Below are 6,749 nucleotides of genomic sequence, written 5' to 3'. Positions count from 1 at the left end.
CAGGACAGCTCCAGGGCGGCCAGGCCCCTGGGGGCTTGCGGCCAAAGGAGGGAGCAGCAAAGAGCCCAAGGCCAGTGAAGCGGGAAGCTGGGGCCCAGCGGTGGGTGCTTAGACCCATCAGAGGGAGCCGGGGGCTTCCTGGAGGAGGTGACTGCGTGAAGCTGGGGGGCCCGGCTGGACCCGGTCAGGGGCAAGTGCGGGAGGAGAGTGTGGTGCGGGAAGGTGTAGGGGTGGGAGAGGCCCAGATTAGGCAGCAGCCCATAGCTATGGGCAGCAGGTAACCTGGGAGGGTGGCCAGGGGGACAGCAGGCTCAAGGCAAGCGGCCACATCATAAAAAGGGACTTTCAATGTCCACCACCACCTCTCTGCCCTGGGCTTTCGGGTCTGGTGCTCTCTCCCAGCTTGTCCACTATTGCAGGACATGTGTCCAGTTCCTGGTCTGCACCAGCAAGTGCTGAAAACGCTGGGAGACAGGATGGAGGCCCTGTCCTGATGGGGTTCCAGCTCCAGGAAGACGCAGACTGGAAGGGTATAAACGGGCTGACCTGGGGACTGGCCGCCCTTGGAAAGCAGGGCCTGCGTCCTGGCTCCCCTCAGACCAAGGGCACCCTGAAGACAGAGCCTTGAGCTGCTCCCATCAGACCAGGCAGTCTGTCTTCTTCCTCCAGCCCAAAGCTCCCGTGGCTTGGGGGACAGAGGTACATATGCTGACATAAGCTGATGCACCTCCTTGCAGGGGATAGCGCCCTGCTGCCCTGCCAAGGGTGGAGGGGACAGAGGAACCAGGAGGGACCCTGGAGGTCAGCGGGGGTCTTGAGGAGGGCTGCCCTCCCAGCCAGGCTGAGGTGGGGGGCTCCCCCTCCCTCCACTCCCATCCAACCATTCACCCCATTAAACCCTTAAATTAACCTCAGCCCCACCCAGAGCTGGAAAGAGTGCCCCAAAATAAATCCTAAATTACACGCTGCCTGGGGGCAACCACAGTTCTCCTTCCTCCCTCTCCAGCAAGCAGGCTCGCCCTGCCCAGAGCTGGGGGGGCCCCCAAGAGGGACTATTTATACAGCTCCAGCTCCCTCTTCACCGTCTGGCCCTGTCGTCCTCGGGCAAGGCCCAAAGGGGCTCTGCAGCTCTTCCGGGAGCCACGCGGAGTCGGCGAGGCTGGGCCAGCTCTGGTCTGGTCGGCTGGGCCCAGCTTACTATCCAAACCCAGAAACTTTGGGCCACTGTTAACAATTACACCCAAGCCACGCCATAGATTTAAATGGTCCTGGGCACAGTGGGTATCTGGTCTTCTAGAGATGGAGGCCAGACTCCAGGCTCCCAGGGCACTGCCTTCTCCAGGGAGAGAGAGGAGGGGAAGGGGAGGTGGAGAGGGAGGGAAGGAGAGAGAGAGAGAGAGAGAGAGAGAGAGAGTGCTCATACCTCCTGGCAATGCCAGGCTCTGGCTCCAAGAACGCCAGGCCTGGGGGTCCCAGGGGAGGCCCAGGCAAAGAAAGTGGGGAGCTGCTGTGGCTGCTCTGAGACCATGACCTTGGGCCAAGGCCTCCCTGGAGGAAGTCACCTTGCATCCTGGAAAGCCATCCAGAGAGAAGGGAAGGAGGGAAGGCAAAGAGGAGACAGACGCAGCACTGAGGAAACGGAGAGGGCGAGGGTCAGAGACAGAAGCAGAGATGAGGCGAGGAGGGTGTGCGCTCTGTGTGTGTGTGTGCGCGCGTGTGCGCACATGTGTATCTGTGTGCGTGTGTGTAGTGGGGCGGGGTGCTGTTTGGGAGGGGGGAGGCCTCCTGCCACCCTCCCCCACCTGTAGGAGGTGACACATCGTCCACAGCCCTTGCCTGGCAGCCCCTCTCCACCCACAGGGTGCCCACAGGTGACCTGCAGCTGCCCACGGGCTCTGTGGCCACCCCGCCCGCTCGCCCTGCAGGAGTGAAGGGCCTCTGCCTGTGGGTTCCCGTTGTCCCGCCTGCCCAGGACAGGCTGGGTGCTTGTGCCCCGTCTTCCCAGGCTGAGCAGTGGCAGGGCCTCCCCCTGCTCTGGGCCACCTGGCTTGGTGCCCTCCTTCACCCCCAGTGTCCCTGTCCTCCCTGAGGGCTTGTCCTGCGGGGTGGGGACTTGGCGGCCTGTCCCCAGCTGGAGCCAGAAACCAGTGCCCCGGGGGAGGGGAGGATCGAGGCCGGAGAGGCCCAGGAGCCCGCCTCCCGGGAGGGTCCTGGAGGCCCAGGGGTTGGCATGGCTGGGTGGAGACATCAGTCTGGAGGGCCAGGGGCACATCCAGTTCATGCAGGGGATTCTGGAGATGGGGCTCAGTGTCTCCGGACTGTGCAAAGGGGGAACGAAACAAGGGAGGGGACCGGATCCCAGCCACGGGTGGGTACGTGTGTGCCTGGAGGTCAGGGCTGGGGGCGGCACTGTGTGTATGTGAGGGTGTGTGTTCCGTGAGGTGAGCATTAGCACATGAGTGAACGGGGGTATGAGCACATGTGCATGTGTGCGATGGTCACCAAGGATTCGCTAGGGCTGCATATGAGGAATCAGATTCCTGCAGCAAGGGGAGGGGGGTGTGACAGCCACCCTAGTGCTACCCGCCTTGGAAGAGGTGACATGTTGCCTCCCAATTAAACTTGATTTTCGCCAGGCATGGTGGCACATGCCTAGAATCCCAGCACTCTGGAGACTGAGGCAGGAGGATTACCATGAGTTTGAAGCCAGCCTGGGCTACAAAAGTGAATTCAATCACAGCCTGGGCTACATAGCAAAATCCTGTCTCAAAAGAAGAAAATAAGTGAATAAACAAACGTGATTATCCCCTTGTGGCCTCCCTGATCCTCTCCTGCCCACTGCTTATGGGCATAGGGCTCAGCCCTGTCATTTGGCTGGAGGAAGCTGGCCAGGCCGAGCCGAGCCTGTGTGCCCAGCCACCCGGGCACCCGCCCAGACACTTAGTGCCCTGTTTACCCTGGCTGGGGCGGCTGGCACAGGTAGGCCGCGCCACCTTGAGGCCAAGGTGGAGGCCAAGATAGAGAGTGAAAGGCACTGCCAGCCCAGGGCGCCACACCCTGCACTGCCACTGACAGGCGCCCGCCCAAGCCCAGGCCTCCCAGCTGCCCCACAGGTAGGAGAGACCGCCAGGACCTCGGGGGCTGCAGGAAGCCCCCATCTGTGGGACCCTAGGCCCACGGGCCGGGTCACCTTTGGCTTCCCAGGGCAGGGGCCTGTCCCTTACACCCAAGGACGAGAGTGATTTAGCTTAAGCACATCTCGTGACAGCCCCCTGTCCCCTAGAGCCAGTGACAACACAGACATTGTCTCCCAGGTCCCGCTCTATCACAGGGACCACACAGGCTCAGCTGGGGCCCAATATGCACACATCCTCCCCAGCTCCAAAACGTGGCTGACACCTGTCAGACACGCGCTGCTCACACACAGGGCCTCACCCTGTGTGTGATCTACTCTAGGAGTGAGGCCACACACGCATACACACACATGCACGTCACAGTCCTCTGCACTCGCGCACCCTCCTCCCAGTGCCACGCTCCAGAGAGGATGCGGGGCTTCCTGATCTGCTCGCCGAACCCCCACCCTCTCCTCCCTCTCCGAGCCTGCTCCTCGCCCTGAGCCCTCCTCCCCTGCTTCCTCTCTGCACCCTCGCTGGCCCCATGTCTGGACAGCACCCCTTTCACCCACCCTGGGCTCTGGAGGACTGGGAGCAGCAGCTGGTAAAGGTGGGGGCCCCACATCCCCCATGGACCGCCCACCCTTCCCATTCCAGGCTGAGTCATCCTGCATCTGGAGCCGGCCCATCTGGAGCTGCTGCGGCCACCGCAGGCAGCTCCACGTGGACACCCCCACCCCCACCAGCAGCAGGGCCCTCTGCCACCTACAGCGGCCCCACGGGTCACCTGGCCTGCAGGTGCCCAGTGCCAGCTCAGCTTGGCACGAGGACGGCCACCGCCTTGAGGGTCTCTTCTTGGTGACAGCCGCCGCAGTGCCCACCGCACGGGCAGGCCTGGAGGAGGCCAGGTCCAGCGCCGGGGGAAGCGGCTGAGCCAGGCGGTGAGGAGGCAGCGGTTTGGCTGTGCAGGCAGAGGGAGTTTATCCTGGCGTGCGGCCCCAAAGCCAAACATCCTCCACGAACCTCGAAGACACTTCAAAGCCCGAAGGGAAGGGGCCCTTCGGTAGAGGAAGCCGGCAGTCCCGGAGGCCTGGCCACCTGGCCCAGGGCACAAGACCACCCTGTGCCCCTGCAGCTGGCTCAGCCTGGGCACACTGACCCTGGAGGGCGGCAGGCAGCAGAGGACGTCTCTACAGGGAGCCTTCAGTGCCGGGGCCTTATCGCTGACCCTGGTGCAGGCCTGCCTCCCTGCATCCCTGCCTCCTTCCACGTGGACACAGCGGAGGGGCGGGCGGAGAGGGCAGGGGGCTGCGGGGCTGGAGGAGAACCCAGCCTGGAAAAATAGAAGCTGCAGGCCAATGAGGAGGCAGACCTGGGCTGCCCGCCATGGGCCTCTCTGGGGGCCGCAGGGGAGCAGGGAGGGGGCTGCGAGGCGCTAACACAGAGGGAGGAGGCGCTAACAGGGCCACCGCGGTGCGGCGCGGGAAAGGGAGGGGACGGGGCACTGCAGACCCGGGTGGAGATAAGGAGGCCACTGCGGGGCAGGTGGCTGGGCCACATCGGCACAGAGGCCAGGCTCGTGTGCATCCGTGTACGTGCACATGCGTGCGTGCAAGCGTACACACACCTGGGGCCAAGTCCGTCCTCAGCTGGGCGCCAGATGATGTGGCTGCTGGGGAAGCCATGGTTCGGGGAAGAACCAGCCCCCGGCGCTTCTCCTCCCCACCCCTCCCATCTTTGCCTGTGAACAGTCGGGGCTGTCAGCTGACACTGACCCCGCCTTCCCTGAGCCCCTCACCCTTTAGAGAGCCTCTCTTCAAGACACCTAGCTTCTACCGGCTGAGCAACTCTGAGTCTAGCCACAAGCCCAGCTTCGGATCCAAGAGGGACTCACCAACAGCACGGCTGGACTCTCTTTCAAGGGCCAACTCACTTGTGGTGGGACACACTTGTAATCCCAGCATTCGGGAGGCTGAGGCAGGCGGATCATTGCGAGTTCAAGGCCAGCCTGGGCTACAAAGGGAGTTCAGGGCCAGCCTGAACTGCGTGGTGAGACCCTGTCTCAAAAGAACAAACAAAAACAGAAAAAAGGATGGGCAAAATGAAAGCAAAGCTGTAAAGTCAGGGTTCTGGAGATCCCAAATTCCTCCCTTCTCTCTGGTCTAACAGGAAACAGCGAGAGGCAGCGGGGAAGGTGACCAGGGATCTGGAGCCCCCCAACCCACTCTCAGCCAGCCTCTCCCGCCTGTATCCACCGCCACCACAGACAGCAGCTCCTTAGCTCAGCCTTCCCTGCCTCCCCCCACCCAGCCGCCCACCGCCCTGGCACGTTTTCCTCTCTTCCTCTGGCCTGGGCACCGGAAACCTGCACTTTGGAAGGATAATGGGTCTCAAATGCCGTTTTGTCCCGCTAAGCCAGGAGGAAGGTGAGCATTATCCCAGGCCCCTCCAACCCGCTCCTTAGGGTAATGAGCTCCCTTACCGCTAATTGTCAGGTGGCCCTGCCCGCCTTCCCCGGCCTCTGGACCCACAGGTTGGCGGCTCAGACCTGGGTCATCTCCGCAAGGCATCTCTGCATCACTGGAGGAGGAGACCTGGGGCTTCCCTTTCCAGAGAAACACTTGGCTGTCAGGTGGCCAGAGCCTGACGTTCCCTGCGGCGCCCTCCAGGGGCTGCTTAATCCCCAGGTGCTATCTTCTTGGGGGGCAGCATACCTTGGGGGACAGGAGGCAGGAGAGGTGAATTCCCCCCACCCACAGTGGGGAGTATAACCGGTCTGGACTCTGCCAGCTGAGGGCCCCTCACCAGGACTTCAGAAATGAATTTCCTGTCTCCTGGGAGGGACCCTGATCTCAAGAGGCCCTAACCAGCTTGGGTTCAGAGGCTGGGTTCCCTTGGAACAGACTACCTGGGGATGAAGGTTGAATCCAGCGGGTTTGGTGGCGTACCTGTGACCACAGCATGCTGGGAGGCTGAGGCAGGAGGATCACAAGTTTGAGCCTAGCCTGAGCAATTTAGTGGCTCAGAGACCCTGTCTCAAAGGAAAATACAGTATAAAAAGGGCTGAGGAGGAGCTCAGGGCAAGGGCTTTGGGTTCAATCCCCCCCAATATAAAAACAAAAACAAACAAAATAGAGCAGAATCCATGCTGGCCTGCCCCACAGCCTGGTAGGAACCCGAGGAGATGGTCACACATCATAAGGGAAGAAAGGCCAGGGACTCCGACAGGTCCAGGCCCGGGCCGGAGCCAGCCGGCAAGGGACATTCACTCTTGTAGGAAGACACAAGCCCAGGAAGGATTCTGGAAGGAGGTGATCCCTGGGCTGGGCCCTGAGGGCTGGGTCAGAATTTGTTAGGTTTCAGAGTGAGGTGTGGGGGAACTACAGGGACAGAGGCAGAGGAGAGGACAGGCGGGCAGGGGAAGCCCCCTGGAAGCGGGGAGAGCCGGCTATGGAGGACTCTGGAGCCCTTCCTGAGATGGGACCTACCCAGGTGGCAGTGGGGAGCTGCTGAAGGTTAGAGAGTGAGACACACCTGTCCCAACAGGGGCAAAAGGGAGACCAGGCTAAAGGCCTCATGGAAGACCCACTTCCGGTCTGCTGACTCTGCAAGCACAGTGCGGGCCTGCGCTCTGCA

Source organism: Chinchilla lanigera, unplaced genomic scaffold (assembly GCF_000276665.1).
Source record: "Chinchilla lanigera isolate Chin_1 unplaced genomic scaffold, ChiLan1.0 scaffold00050, whole genome shotgun sequence".
Lineage (NCBI taxonomy): Eukaryota > Metazoa > Chordata > Mammalia > Rodentia > Chinchillidae > Chinchilla > Chinchilla lanigera.
Note: the sequence above shows the minus strand (reverse complement) of the source record.